Source organism: Macrobrachium rosenbergii, chromosome 16, assembly GCF_040412425.1.
Source record: "Macrobrachium rosenbergii isolate ZJJX-2024 chromosome 16, ASM4041242v1, whole genome shotgun sequence".
Classification (NCBI taxonomy): domain Eukaryota; kingdom Metazoa; phylum Arthropoda; class Malacostraca; order Decapoda; family Palaemonidae; genus Macrobrachium; species Macrobrachium rosenbergii.
The window spans coordinates 25,242,002-25,258,445 of NC_089756.1; the positions used below are offsets into that span (position 1 = coordinate 25,242,002).

The 16,444-nt window shown below is 31.9% G+C and overlaps 1 long non-coding RNA gene across 3 annotated transcripts in view; it reads right to left on the minus strand.

Annotated features, from left to right (window-relative positions):
* LOC136847198 (uncharacterized) overlaps positions 1-16,158 on the minus strand; it is a 139,751-nt gene extending 123,593 nt beyond the window's left edge. The window contains exons 1-3 of one of the 3 annotated variants that reach the window (XR_010855655.1): positions 15,302-16,158; positions 3,352-3,527; positions 2,490-2,646 (exon numbers count right to left, since the gene is read on the minus strand). This is a non-coding gene — a long non-coding RNA (uncharacterized lncRNA). Of the gene's footprint in view, positions 1-2,489; positions 2,647-3,351; positions 3,528-9,331; positions 9,980-15,301 lie in introns of those variants that run through there. The other 2 variants (XR_010855656.1, XR_010855654.1) reach the window with 2 other exon arrangements.
* Between the last annotated feature and the right edge of the window lie 286 nt (positions 16,159-16,444).

Here is a 16,444-nt window from a genome sequence, read left to right on the forward strand (position 1 = left end):
TTAATTCGTGAAGCGTTATGTAATGGCACTACATTAGGGCTGTGGGTAGTTACAATTTGAGTACTTGCAAATGCTTTTCGGTGACGTTTTAAACGCTTTACACACTCCCATTACACAATATTATACCATGTAAGGTAATGTAATCTGCAATGTAATGTAATGTAATGTAATGTGATGTAATCTAATTACGTTGTAGTAAAGGTAGGTGGGATTCTCCCCAAGGCTTTCTAGATTCCTCAAATACAGAACACGGAAAACACGACAAAAATCCACCATAAAATTTTCAGTTTTCACAGCCACCAGATCTTTTCATATATTTATTTACTTATTTATTTATTCATTTGGAGGCCAGTATAAAAAAAACTTAATCCCTTTTCTAGCTCAGGCCCGAAGAAAGCAAGAAACAGAAGAGGAAAGAGAAACATATGGAAACGACTCTCGCTGGGTTCTCTCTTGAGAATTAGATATGCACGACATTTTGTACGTGGCATCATCATTCACATTTGATCCCATTTGGAGATGCACGTGTATGGCTTACATGTATGCGTGAATATCTGTAAATTGAAAGCACCTGTATTATATATATGTATATATATATATATATATATATATATATATATGTATATGCACGATTTTGTACGTGGTATCAGTCACATTTGATCCCACTTGGAGATGCACATGTATGGGCTTACTTGCATGCGTGAATATCTGTGTCTGAAAGTATTTATATATATATATATATATATATATATATATATATATATATATAGTATATATATATATATATATATTATATACATATGTATGTGTATATGTATATGTATATATATATATATATATATATATATATATATATATATATATATATATATATCCGCATATCACTCTTGGTAAGCCGAAAACATTAAAAGGAATTGGAATACGATGTGAATACAGTTCCATGCACGCACGGGGAAGTGAGCTTAGCATTGCAAAACATCAGCTAGGATTTGATGTGATAAAGGAGGTAGGAACTTGAAACAGCTGCAGATACAGTAGGCTTGTTATTACTATTAATATTATTCAACATATGCCCATATTCATATGGAACGAATTTAAAAAAAAAAAAAAATAACATTATTTTTTCAAGCCCATATTCATATAGAACGAATTAAAAAAAAATTATTTTGCCAAGCAAATTATCAAAGAATTTGAATTCGATGTCTGGAAAATGCCGGAAAACATATATTTATATAGAAGGCCAAATATAAAATAGCTATGAAAAGCATGACTCGAAATATTGCCCTCTGTTGAAGCCAAGTTTTATTATTATTTTCAAAAACTCCTCTGTGTTTTCGTGCTTTTTTTCTCCGCGCTTTATGTTCCTTTATTGCATTTGTTTGCATATGTTATTGCCCTTCTTGTTCCCTCCAAGTATTTATTCCTGTCTACACCTTTTTTTTTTTATGAATGCATTTTGTTGTCTAGGTCGTTGTCTTCCGCGTAGGCCGTTCATTAAACAGCGCTTAATTTATTTCCGAATATATGAGTAGTTTTTTTTATTATTATTATTATTATTCTGATTTATTTTCATACCAGAGAACTGTCCTCAAGAAGCTGGGCCACTTATAATCCCGTACCTCCATTTCATTGTCTTAAAGTGAGAGGTAGCCGCAGAACCATTGATTCCAAACCCTGTTCTGTGCTGTATAGCTTCTGTTGGTCATCTAAAGTATCCCATTTAAAAGTCTTAAGGTTGATAGCCATATAACCACTGGCCTCATATGTTGGTCGGTATTATAATCTCTACAGGCCATTTCAGTCGTCAGATTTAGAGGTATTAGGTTATGTTATCATATACCATATTGCCAGTACTCTCAAGCCCTGGTCTGTACCGTAACCCTATATCTATTTATCTCGAAATTTGGTCTACACTATGGCATCCTAGACTCAACGTGGATTTTGCTTGCTGATGAATATAGAGATACACTTGTCTGGCGTTTACGGAATTATGTGGCCTTCTTCGTGTCTTTATTTTAAACTTTTAAGGATTCATTGATTTATATGTTGTCAAAGTTATTTGCATTTAGCTTCACTTTTGCTCTCGTAATGGTTATTTTATTATTATTATTATTATTATTATTATTATTATTATTATTATTATTATTATTATTATTATTATTATTATTATTATGTTGCTTTTTTTTTAACTGTGCTTAGTCTAGTAGAATTTTGCTAGCGAAATAAACGTTCGTTAAATTTGATGCATAAAAATGATTGCATAGTGCGAACACAGATAATGATAATAATAATAATAATAATAATAATAATAATAATAATAATAATAATAATAATAATAAATAACCGTTAGCATGATAGTATTAATATTCCTAAAAGCAATAACGACAGTGATAACGATAATATATAGACTTCAGTGATGATATTAGTAAAGTATTATATAATATAATTTTTATACCTGTACTTACTGGTCTATAATCAATCATTCTTACCGATCTAGCCCCCTTTTTGAGTGACGGTCGAGATGCAGTTACATACTTTCCTCTCTAATCCTGAATGTTTTCCCTGACTCCTGATGTCTTTCTTCATTGAAGTAGAGCAAGGAGACGTTCATTTCAGACATTGCTTGCTTCGTTTCAGACATGTCACCTGCAAGTTAACGAAAAGAAAATTACCAAAGACAAGAAAAAAAATAATTATTGTTTTGGGGATCTACATTATTTCACTGACAATATATATATTATATATATATATATATATATATATATATATATATATATATATACATATATATATGTATATGTATATGTGTGTATGTATGCATACAGTGAGAGAGAGTTTATACTTGAATGTCTGTCATACCGATTTATCCATCTGTAATATATTATTTTGAAAACCTTATTGTTTAGGTGGTTATATATCAGATAAGTCTAATTGACCTTTTTAAAAATAAGCATGTCCACAACTGTTTGTAAATTAAAAATTTATATATATATATATATATATATATATATATATATATATGTATATATATATATATATATATATATATATATACTGTATATGTATATATATATATATATATATATATATATATATATGTGTATGTATAATTATATATAAATATACATATATATATATATATATATATATATATATATATATGTATATGTGTATATGATACATATAGTCACATATATACATATATATATGTATATATGTACATATGTGAATATATATATATATATATATATATATATATATAAATTTATATATATGAGAACTTTAAGCAGTCTTATTAGCTCTTTCTCTGTTAGTGGTGAGTCAAGAATGAACAATTGCATCATCCACCACATGGAAGATTATCAGCAGCCTGTCGATCGCCTTATTCTATCTTGCACACTCATCCTCCCTAGATATGAAGGCCCCTTCTTTCTAACTCCTCCTGCAATCCAGCAAGCCGTTTCTCTCTCTATCTGCATCTCTCTCCTCCTTCCTAAACTCCGGACGTTGTTTTTCCAAAGTATCACCTGTGGGAAAATTGAATATATGAAATATAAGCTAGTATTAAAATACTGGTCGTGGAGAAGAAACGTTAAAATGGTCCTTCAGGCTAAGGGTTCGGTCAAAAATATTCTATAATGAGGAATTTCAACTGATTGGTCATTGGGATTTTGAAACAGTCATGTCTTACAAGACACTAGCCTTCATGCAGTGACCGCAAAGCAATGCTTTGAAGGCAATATCCATGCAAATAGAGCCACTGCAGATGAGTTCGCTGAAGAAGGAAGAACATTTGGTAGCTCAGTGAGGTTGTATCGTCAGCAGAAATTAGAACAGAAAGTTTGGAGAATTCGTCAATACAGTGGAGAAAATGGTTAACACTCCCTCAAAAGGGAAGTGGTGCATGGCTCCACACACACACACACACACACACACACAATATATAGTAGATATATATATATATATATGTAGGTATATATATATATATATATATATATATATATATATATATATATATATATATTATGTAATAGTATATATATATATATATATATATATATATATATATATATATATATATATATATATATATATATATATATATATATATATAAACACTCGCCAAGTATAGGACAACCATCAGTTTAGTATACCCTGAAACACCATATTAATATTTCCTCAAGGCAAAATGACATTTCGTGCTTACAGCACTTTTTGAAAAGCATCGAAGGGTGTCCCTCCCGCCTTATCCAGTCCTCCTCTTCCTCCTCCTCCTCCTCCTCCTCCTCCTCCTCCTCCCGCTTTTTCTCTAAGAGAAAACTCATCTCGGGTAAACAGAGATAAGATTCCAGGTCTATACAAAGAAGACCCAAGATAAATATATCTCTGGCGAAGGGAAACTTTCATTCTTTATTTATTCCTATTTTGTTTTTCTTACCTTTGCCAGCCAGAATGTTCTCTTTTTTTGAGGAGGATTCTCAGATGCTATTGTACAGGAACTTATCTGCTTCTCTTCTTTGGACATATTTTTTGGTTATGTTTAATTCATTTTCCTTTTTTTTTCTCTGTCTGTAAAGAACCAGCGATATTTTCCATCTCTTAAAATATCAGCTTCAGTACTTTGTTTGATATATAATTTTTTTTTCCAATGTCATTCCGTTAGTTGCCACATATTTTCTGTTTTATTTTAAAAAACTATTTTAATTAAAAAAAACTATTTTTTCACATCCATTTATAATAGCATTATCAATTAAATTTTTGTAATGAATACTCCATTACTTACTGTTTTGAAATGCATCAGAATTTTATAAAATGGAAAATGAAGTTCTTTTGACCCAAATTAGTTGTCTGTGTATAGATATGATATATACCATGCATAAGCAACAGTAATATTTTAATTCCATAATTTGATTTCACATTACTCTTTTTTATTCTTGTGCTACATATGTATAAATTATCTTTTACGTGACATATTTGACAGATTGTACTTTGAGAGATGGAAGAAGTCTTCAATTTTTAAAATATGAGGATTATGTATGTATGTATATATATATATATATATATATATATATATATATATATATATATATATATATATACGAATACATATATATGAATATATAAACATTAACTGTATATGGCAGTGTTTCATGTAAAGTCACTTATCTGTTATTTCATGTGATAAACATACACACACACACACACATATATATATATATACATTACAGTATATATATATATATATATATATATATATATATATATATATATATATATATATACACTGAACAGTCCAGTATACGTGAACATAGCAAAAAATGTAAAGGTCCCATTAAATATGACAATTTCATTATTGTGGGTCAAAACTCCAGCCCAAATGAATTATTGATCGTCGAGAGTCTCTTCATCAAACAGCTTGTTCCGCAGTTGAACACCCAGCAGTCCGCCTCCACGCCCTTGTACCCTTCTTAACCTGTTGTTTTGGTTTACATTCTTTTAGCTTTTGTTTATCTCTTGCCATGGTAGGTCGACCCCCAGTGCTTCTCAAATATTTCTTAACTTTGTCATTTTTTTGTATCTTTTTTTTTTTGTATTTTTATCTGAACTTTTAATCAACATATGTGCTTTTAATTTTCTGTATAACTTTGTCAGTCGTGAGTGTACTTTTACGTGTGTGTGAAGTTTTGGTTTTCATTTTAATTAGTGTATAAACGGTTTTATAGATAACTAGCAAATTCATATACTTTGTATTGGTTGTTATTTATTGTACAGAACCCTGTTGATGCATTCAGCTGAATGCGAAACGCGTCGAAATGAATTATAGTACGTCGCCATGCTTGTTCCTGCTCCTGGTCCCTGTATGTTTTATCACTATGGCTGATTCGTCTGCCTTCTCCGTTCATTTATATATTTATATATACGTACACATATACATATATATATATATATAGTTATATATATACGTATATATATACTGTATATATATTATGTACATATACATAAGTGTTTATCACATATACATGTATGTGTGTGTATAGAAAACTCAATTAGCTGTTTCCTACATAAAATAGGACATTCCATTTAATATTTTAGAAAATAGGTATAATTCCATTTAACAAATAAACACAAAAATATTAACAAATTTTAAAGATAATTCGTATTTTTCATAGGATACTAACCTACGCATTCATAAATGGGAAATAATTGAACTTAATTAAATTACACGAGACTAAAGAGGAATAATATATCAAAGTGAATTTTTACCATGACAAAACTTTTGTGAAGTTTAGAATATAACAGCTTTAGTGTTGTCCAAGGCACACTTCCTTTTCATGTCGTTCAGGCTGTATAGAACTCTCTATGAACATATAAAACTGTGCAAGTGCACAAATGTGTGTTTGTGTATATATATATATATATATATATATATATATATATATATATATATATATATATATATATATATATATATAGATATATATATATATAGATATATATATATATATATATATATATATATATATATATATATTATATTATATACTGTATATGTATATATAAATATATATATATATATATATATATATATATATATACTGTATATATATAGATGTATGTATGTATGTATCACTTACCCAAACATTTATATATATATATATATATATATATATATATATATATATATATAATTATATATATATATGCATATTCATATATGTATATAGTATCTATGTCTGTCTCTCTATTTATCTTTCTGTCTATATATATATATACACATTTATACATATATATTGAATGTGGCAACTTTTGGACTTTTTTTTAGATATATTGATAAACTTACATACGTACATGCATGTATTCACATCTCTATGTTTCTCCCCTTTTCAATTCTTTTTACCCTCAAACAGTTCATATTAATCTCACCTTTTTTTTATTCACATTTACCTTCCACACTTCGCTTCCATATAGGAGAGCAGCTGGACGGTTCTGTTTTACATTCCCACCTTAGCATCCATAGACAGTTCAAGTTTCTTTCCAATCTACAGAATAAATTCTACTACATCTCTTGCTTCACCGGTTCTGTGACATGGCTATTCTTTCATCTTAATATCATTTGTTATTTTTACTCGTGAATCAACTACTTTCATTCTTCCAACCCCCATGTTAGCATTCATTGCTCTGTCTTGAAGGCTTCCCGTTTACTCGTGTAATATTACTCTTACTGTCAATATTTACTCTCAGCACCTTCAAACATCACTCCATCAATAAAATACTGAACAGCAGGGAGACCTAACTCACCCACGTCTCAGACCAACTTTTAACCCAAACTAGCCACTCTCCTGTCAGTATGTTTTGACACTCCTTTTGCTTCCATCTTGAATTTTTGTTTTTTTATTGTTTTTTTGTTCTCTAGTATTTTCAACCAAACCATACATTCTCAAAACTTTCCACGTTGCTCTTGTCAACTGTATCAAAAACTCTTCCCAAGTCCTTGTATGCCACATGCCACATGGCACACCTTTTCCCTTACACTCTCAGGCATCTCACATAATTCTTTTATTGCAAATATTTGATCTATAGACCATCTCCTTGTGCGCACCAATGATGTTCTTTCCTTATAATTCGTGTATTCGCCTTCATCATCCTTACCTATTTGCAGTGGAGTAATTATTACTTTCATCGATTCATGAGAAATATTTGTATGTATGTATACACACACACATATATATATGTATATATATATATACATATATATATATATATATATATATCATATATATATATATATGAGTATACATACATGTACTAAATATCATTTCACCTTTATAATTAGCATCCTTAACTTTTTACAGGGGAATAATTGTTATTTTTATCTATTTAATGAGACCCTTACCGTCAAGTATTTATGCATGTATATATAATATATATATATATATATATATATATATATATATATATATATATATATATTATATAATATATATATGCATATATACATAGAAATATATACATGTATATATGTTTGTGTATGCATGTATATGTATGTATATCTATATATATACACACATATAAATATATATATATATATACACACATACAAATATATATACGTACATACACCCAGCTAAATGTAAAAATTCTTCTCAGGATAGCCAGTAAGTAAAGGGATCACTTATCAGCCACAGCTGTTTAACATGGTAAACCTGATAGATGAATAGAAGGAGTCACCGGGTAAAAGCATGAAAAATGACACAAAGATACATGGACATGAATGAAGCCGTACTGAAGAGGAGGAGGCAATCAATACCAAGACACTAATAACATTATTGAGCTCATACGTCACCAACAGTGATTCATAAAAGCACACAACTGAAAATGCTTGAGGAAACGCCACGCCGGCCCAGCTCACGCTCCCTTTTGCTTTGCAAGCACACGTGCACACACAAACGAACACAGACACACACAAACACACACACTACATAAACAATTCAAATACTTCGGTGATTGTTCATGTTCTCTCTCTCTCTCTCTCTCTCTCTCTCTCTCTCTCTCTCTCTCTCTCTCTCTCTCTCTCTCTCTCAGGGAGAGAAAGAGAGGCGGACAGAAAGACTAACAAAAAAAATTTATGAATGTATGTAGGTATGTATGTATGTAACACGTTCATATTTATGACCAGCATAAATACAATTACTGATTAGTTAACTTAAATGAGAGGCAGACAGAAAAACTGACAAAAAATATGTTTGAATGTATGCATGTATGTACGTATGTATGTATGCAATGATGAATGTATGTATGTATGTATGTAACACGTTCATATTTATGACCAGCATAAATACAATTACTGATTACTTAACTGAATGAAGAACATATTTAAAAAATACTTGCTTCTGAATCATGTTGATAAGATTGACATCAAGCAATAGAGAGAGAGAGAGAGAGAGAGAGAGAGAGAGAGAGATTCCACTCTAAAGAAAAACAAAACGTGAACAAAATACTGCAATAAGAGAATATAAATTTGCATGCATAAACGACAAACATTTAACCAAAGCGTTAATCACTGAACTAAGCTTGCAAACGTCCTCCCCCTTCTCTCCTCCACCCCCTCCCATTTATTTATTTATATTCTGTTGCTTTAAGTTACTCTCAAGTACGCTGAACAACATATATATTCTACGTTTCCCTTTCCTTGTTGCTTTGTGTATTCTCTTTTTATTCATAATCAGTTTCCCTTCAGCTTCATCCACGCGTAAGCACATGCAGTAGTGGACACGCGCAAACACACACATACTTAATGATAAAGCTGATAATGGACAAGGGAGACAAATACCTGTAAACAATTCACTTCTTTTTCTATCGCCATGTGCGTCCAGTTCATCAGATGATCTCCTGAAGGTACCAAAACGAGTGGTACGTCCCGGAGGGTCGCGGTTGCAGCTGCATGCCCACTTTACCGGTACCCGGATTTCGGTCACTTTGGTCCACTGCAGGCTCTCAAGAGGCTATACCGGAGGCCGCCGATTGCAGCAGCTGCAATTTTCTCTTCGGTCCACTGCAGATTGCAGATCATTCCTGGGCGCGTTGCAGGGCGTCTCCTTCGTGCCTTTCAGAATGTGAAGATCAGGAATGGCAGAGGAGCATGCCAGGTAGGAGAGCGTCTCACATGCCATGGGCACCACCACCAACAACTGATTCCTCCCCAGTCATCAGTCCTCGTGGTTCTCTTCCCTTTCTCTCTTTCTCTCTCTCTCTTTCTCTCTCCCTTTCTTCTCACTTTCCCTCTCTCGGCTTCCTCCCAACCCTTTCTAAACAACATAACCCTTTACCATAAGAAATATGCAAACTACCCTCCGACCCGACAGCCTCCTATTCAAAGGCCTCTGCCAAGGGAGAGGGCAGAGGCGTAGGGGGAGTTGAGGGAGGAGAGGGGTGAGGGGAAGGGGGAGATAGGGACGTTGAATGTAATGATCTCCCTCCTTTGCTCACATGTTATGCCCCAACTAATATCAGACCCTCCCTCTGAAATCCCGCCCCCCCCAACCCCCATTCCTCTATAGGATTTTTTTTTTTCCTCTCGTTTCCTCACCTTCTGCTTCCATCTACCCTTACGTCCCTGGTATGTGCGTATGTATGTACACATGCATGATAGATATTATACATATATATACACATACACATATACATACAAATATATATGCATATATATACATGCATTTATATAAATGCATACGTACACATTATATATATATATATATATATATATATATATATATATATATATATATATATTGCATATATATGTACATATATATATGCATAGATTTATATATATATACATGCATACGTACACACACATATATATATATGTGTGTGTGTGTGTTTGCGTGTGTATTTATGTGTAGTTCAAGAGATCTTCTTGTTACATAAAAACATGATATTCGTATTGGAATGATTCCTCCGGGAATGGTTCCTCCTTTCTAGTTTCCTTCTCTCTCATTTTCTGTGCAATCATTTCGCTTCTTCAAGATGTCTGCTTTCGGCAGATTGACGGAAAATGTTTAATATCTTCGTTCTGGCGTGACTGGTTTTATTTAGATGTATAGTTATTGTCGTTTTTACTGCATTCTGTTCTTGCGTGTGGCATTAGCCGCCATAAAACATATGTTATTATTATTATTATTATTATTATTATTATTATTATTATTATTATTATTATTATTATTAATATTATTATTATTAGTGTGAAATATCTAACTTGACAGAGTCACAATTTTTTCTTTTAAAACAGTTCTAATTACCGAATTATTATTATTATTATTATTATTATTATTATTATTATTATTATTATTATTATTATTATTATTATTATTATTAGTGTGAAAACATCGTTCTGACAGAGTCGACAATTTTTTCTTTTAAAACAGTTCTAATTACCGAATTATTATTATTATTGTTATTATTATTATTATTATTATTATTATTATTATTATTATTATTATTATTATTATTATTATTAGTGTGAAAACATTCGTTCTGACAGAGTCGACAATTTTTTCTTTTAAAACAGTTCTAATTACCGAATTATTATTATTATTATTATTATTATTATTATTATTATTATTATTATTATTATTATTATTATTATTATTATATGAAGAGCAGAGGAAAAAACTGCTTACTACGTCGTAAGGTGAAAATTGAAATCATAGTCGCATCTGAACTAATATGCATTTTATTGTGCATGTGCGTTTGAATGTGAATATGAAGATGTATTCTTAAAATAAGTGACCAAATTATTTAATAAATGATTCCCTCCAATTTCCAAAAATTGTATTTCACATAAAAAAATGGAGAAAAAAAGGACTCCCTGTCTCTTTCTTCAAGGTTTGCTTTGCCTGGATGAGAGAGAGAGAGAGAGAGAGGACGTTACATACGCAAAGCGGACTCAACAGAGCCACTCAAAAAGCTATATAAAGAGATATAACTTATCATAATGTAATCATCAGTCCAAGCCATCATACAGACATATCCAAACAGCATGAATGAATGGTATGTGCTCTAACCCCCTCCACCATAAGTCCCACCCTCCCCTCCCCTCCCCCCTCCCCCCTTCAATCCCACTCCCCACACCCTATCTCCTGCCTAGCCCCTGGGACCATGGAGGTGGTGGGTTCCCACACCACCCTCTCCCGAAATCCCCCTACCCCGACCCTGATCAGGGTGCGGTGGTGGTGGGTAGGTTCCTTCCTTTTGAATGGGGCCTATTCACGGGGCTGACAGATAATAAATAATGCTTTTCCTGAGATCGGCTCGCGAGATTCATTATTGGGATTCCGAACAGGCTCGTGTTTGTTTGGGTGAAAACAGCCGTTTTGTGCGGTGTCGGATGACTGTCGACGGTCGTAATGATTTTGTGATGGTGCTCCGCTGAGGAGAGTTAATAATAATAATAATAATAATAATAATAATAATAATAATAATAATAATAATAATAATAATAGGCTTACTTCAGCTGAATAGTATGTGCTCCGTAGAAGAGAGTTAATAATAATAATAATAATAATAATAATAATAATAATAATAATAATAATAATAATAATAATAATAATAATAGTAGTATTAGCAATGGGTTTTCTTTAGCCGAATAGTATGTTTTCATCTCTGTAATTTATTTTTGTTATTTTCTGGAGTGGTTCCCAGTTTTACAGTCACTTTGTTTGACATTTTGATAGTGACTGGACCAAACAATTATCTTTTGTAAGATATGAAAACATTGTAATTTTGTGGTCAGTAAATCTATCTATCTGTCTACAAATACAGATTGAATATGCAATTGAGACAGTAAAAATAATAATAATAAAAATAATAATAATAATAATAATAATAATAATAATAATAATAATAATAATAATAATAATAATAATAGGCTTACTTCAGCTGAATAGTATGTTTTCATATATGTTATTTATTTTTGTTATTTTCTGGAGTGCTTCCCAGTTTTACAGTCTCTTTGTGGGATATTTTGATATTGACCGGACCATATCTTTTGCAAGATGTGAAAATATTGTAATTTTGTGTTCAGTAAATATATCTAGCTATTTATCCTCCTACAAATCCAGAATGAATGTGCAGTTGAGACAGTAATAATAATAATAATAATAATAATAATAATAATAATAATAATAATAATAATAATAATAATAATAGTAATAATAATAATGATAATAATAATATACAACTGCGGGACGTAACACAAATACCCATGAAGGGTATCATTCAAGTCCTTATAACAATGTGATAAATAATATCATTTATCTGATATAATATCAGCGACAATTATTGCTTTAAGTAAAGCTAATAAAACCGTAATGATGAGACTAAATAACTGTTTAAACAAAACAATGTTACTGGTGAAGATCTGCATAAAAGGTTCATTTAATTTTAGTGCTTGAGACTCGAGTGATAATCAATGTTATGCAGTTGACTTAATAACAATAAGCTGTACATTATTTCACCTAATGGCAATTTGAGTTACAAACTGCAGATATAATAGGCAAAGTCCAAAATCCATTTGCAATATGAGAGAAAAAAATTAAAAACACTCCACTGATTACAACGTTATTGGAACAATAGTGGGCAATGTCTCTTGCTGTTGTCAGGTAACAATTAGTATCAGGCTGCTGCCAAAAAACATTCATATATATATATATATATATATATATATATATATATATATATATATATATATATATATATATATATATATATATATATATATATATACATATACATAGATGTATATGTGTATGTCTGTATCATTGTGTCCATTGTTGCTGTATGAGTCTTATCATTGTCTTTATTATTAATATTTCTATTCATTACCATCTGCCAAAATAACCCTTATAATTAACTGAATGTCGATGTGTATGGCGCAACCAGTATTATTATTATTATTATTATTATTATTATTATTATTATTATTCTTGGAGACTATCACTTGTTACTTTAATTTGTCTTTATAATCTTCTTCTCTCTCTTCTCTCTCTCTCTCTCTCTCTCTCTCTCTCTCTCTCTCTCTTCTCTCTATATATATATATATATATATATATATATATATATGTATATATAGTAGATAGATAGATAGATATATAGATATATATAATATATATATACACACAGTATATATGTATATATTATTAATCAGGAACAACCACCAACCCAAAATATGCGAATGAGAAAAAGAAAAATTTAAAATATTTTTTTTTTTTGGAAAAATCACTGAGCTTTTAAGGTCAACGGGAAAAACAACTAAGCATTTAATGTAGACGGGAAAAATCACTAAGCATTTGAGGCGGCCGGGAAAAAAGCTAAGCATTTAAGGTCGACGGGAAAAACAACTAAGAATTTAAGGTAGACGGACAAACGAAGGAATGAAAGGATAACGGATAAAGGGTTTAATCGATCCGACGTTAAGAGTCTATGCAAATTTAGCATGAATAAATCCCAGACGAAAAGGAATATAAGAGCAATGATAATCCGCGATAGTAGAGGCTGTTTATTTCATGTTTGCTGAGGGCTTATCGGGTCTTAGAGAGAGAGAGAGAGAGAGAGAGAGAGAGCTTGCGAGTAAGGGAGGGGAGTCGATGGGAAATAAACTAAAGAGAGTGAAAGAGAGAAATAGAGAATGGAGAAACGCCCATGATAACTATAAAATCGCTGATGAGAACTAAAAGTAGAGAGAGAGAGAGAGAAAACTTGCGAGTTAGGGAGGAGAGTTGATGGGAACTAAAGAGAGTGAAAGAGAGAAATAGAGAGAGAATGGAGAAACGCCCATGATAACTACGGAAGCGCAGATGAGAACTATAAGTGGAGAGAGAGAGAGAGAGAGAGAGAGAGCTTGCATGAAAGGGAAGAGTTGATGGGAACTAAAGAGAGCGAAAGAGAGAAATAGAGAGAGAATGGAGAAACGCCCATGATAACTACGGAAGCGCTGATGAGAACTAAAAGTAGTGCGAGAGAGAGAGAGAGAGAGAGAGAGAGAGAGAGAGAGAGATTGGTTGATTGATTTTTATCATGCTTCGAGAGAAAGAGAGGAAGAAAACGAGAAAGAAACGAAGTTGAGAGGAAACCAATGAAAGAGAGATGAAAAGAGAGAAAAGGGTAGTAAATGAGGAAAGTTTATGGGAAACTTAAATCTTCTCGTTTTCTTTCTCTCTTTCTCATATTAAATTGCAAGTTTTTTGTGGAGGTAATGGATTTAGATATATCGAACAATTTTTGTATGGTACGCCAGTTATAGAAATATGGGAATATGTTTACGTGATGTTTACACGATCATAGAACACTTTACAACACTTTACAAATAGATTGATATGTGTGTGTATATATATATATATATATATATATATATATATATATATATATATATATATATATATATATATATATATATATATATATATCAATTTATGTATATATAATGTTTGTATATATATAGTCTGGATTGCATGCACATACATTTCTGACACGTTAACTGAAGATTAACTACATAATTACTTCAGTGAATAAGATATAACACCAAATTACAGAGCATAACCACCAAAAACAGAATAGTAGGATAAGACTCGAAAGAAGAAACTGCCAATAATTTTTTAACATTCAAAAAAAATTCTTGATCAAGAGAACTAAGAAGAGAAAGAACCGCTGACGATCAGTTTAATTGATCCTACACAAAAGAGGAAAAAGGGGAAATGAGAGACTTGAAGGGTTTGGGAACTACAGATGCTGGAAGAGTACTTACCCACAGTCAAGGTCTAAAAGACCCCACAGTCACCCACACCCCACAGCGTCCGGTAACTTAACTCCTGAGCCCGAAGATGCACGCGCTGGAGAAGCGCTGGGCTTCCCGAACCTCGTGGCTTGAGGAGTGTCAGGTCTCCAAGACAGCAGTTTTTCCAGAATTTATAACTTGTAGAACCACAGTCTTCCAAAATGAAAGCGCTTGTAAATCGGGAAAGCTTCCAGAATCAGTGATTTCCAAGATGGCGAAACTTTTAGAACTTTCTGCGCCATTCCAAGACGACAGAGTTTCCCGATCTTTGAGTGATTCCAGAACTGCACGCTTCAAAGATGACAGTGCTTCCAGAACTGCAGTGCCTGCAGATTAACAGAGTCCCAAGATACGCAGTTGCAGAGCTGAAATGGCAGATTTTCACTAACTGTAGTGCCTCCAGATCCACTGGCTTCCAGAATAATAATTCTCCCAACAACATACCGCTTCCAGAACTACCATCCTCCAAGACTGTAGTTCCTCCTGAACCCAAACAGACGCATCTGACCAGCAGCACCAAGAAACGAAGCACGATGATTCCAAACACTCGTCAGCCTACACACGAGGGCATGGTTAAACAAGACCTAGGAAAATCAGCATACGCAAAATACCCACCTACCTACCTACCTACCATGGAGACACGCTGCGTAAAAAAGGAATAAAAAAAAAAGAAAAATGAAAGAAAAAGAGGCCCAGATGTACAGCACAAAGCTATCTGATTTGTGCATAAAAAGAATGAAAAAAAAAGGATTCAAAAGCTGAGGCCCATTTCATTTGAATAAAGACTTGGGTGGGGTGGACCCTCTTTTTTTTCCTCGCTCTTTTTTTTTTTGTAATATAGGCCTACAATTCATTGGGCGTCTCGTATGCCTACGGTAGGAGGAGAAGCTGAGGAGGAAGGGATGAGAGAAAGTGGGAAGTTAAGAAAGGTTTGAAATGCACGTTATTTATAGTTATGGTGGGTGCAGAGTATAAATTCAAGGACTTTCACTTCCTACTACACACAAACATACATGTATACATACATACATACATGCATGTTTTATATATTATATATATATATATATATATATATATATATATATATATATATATATATATATATATATATAT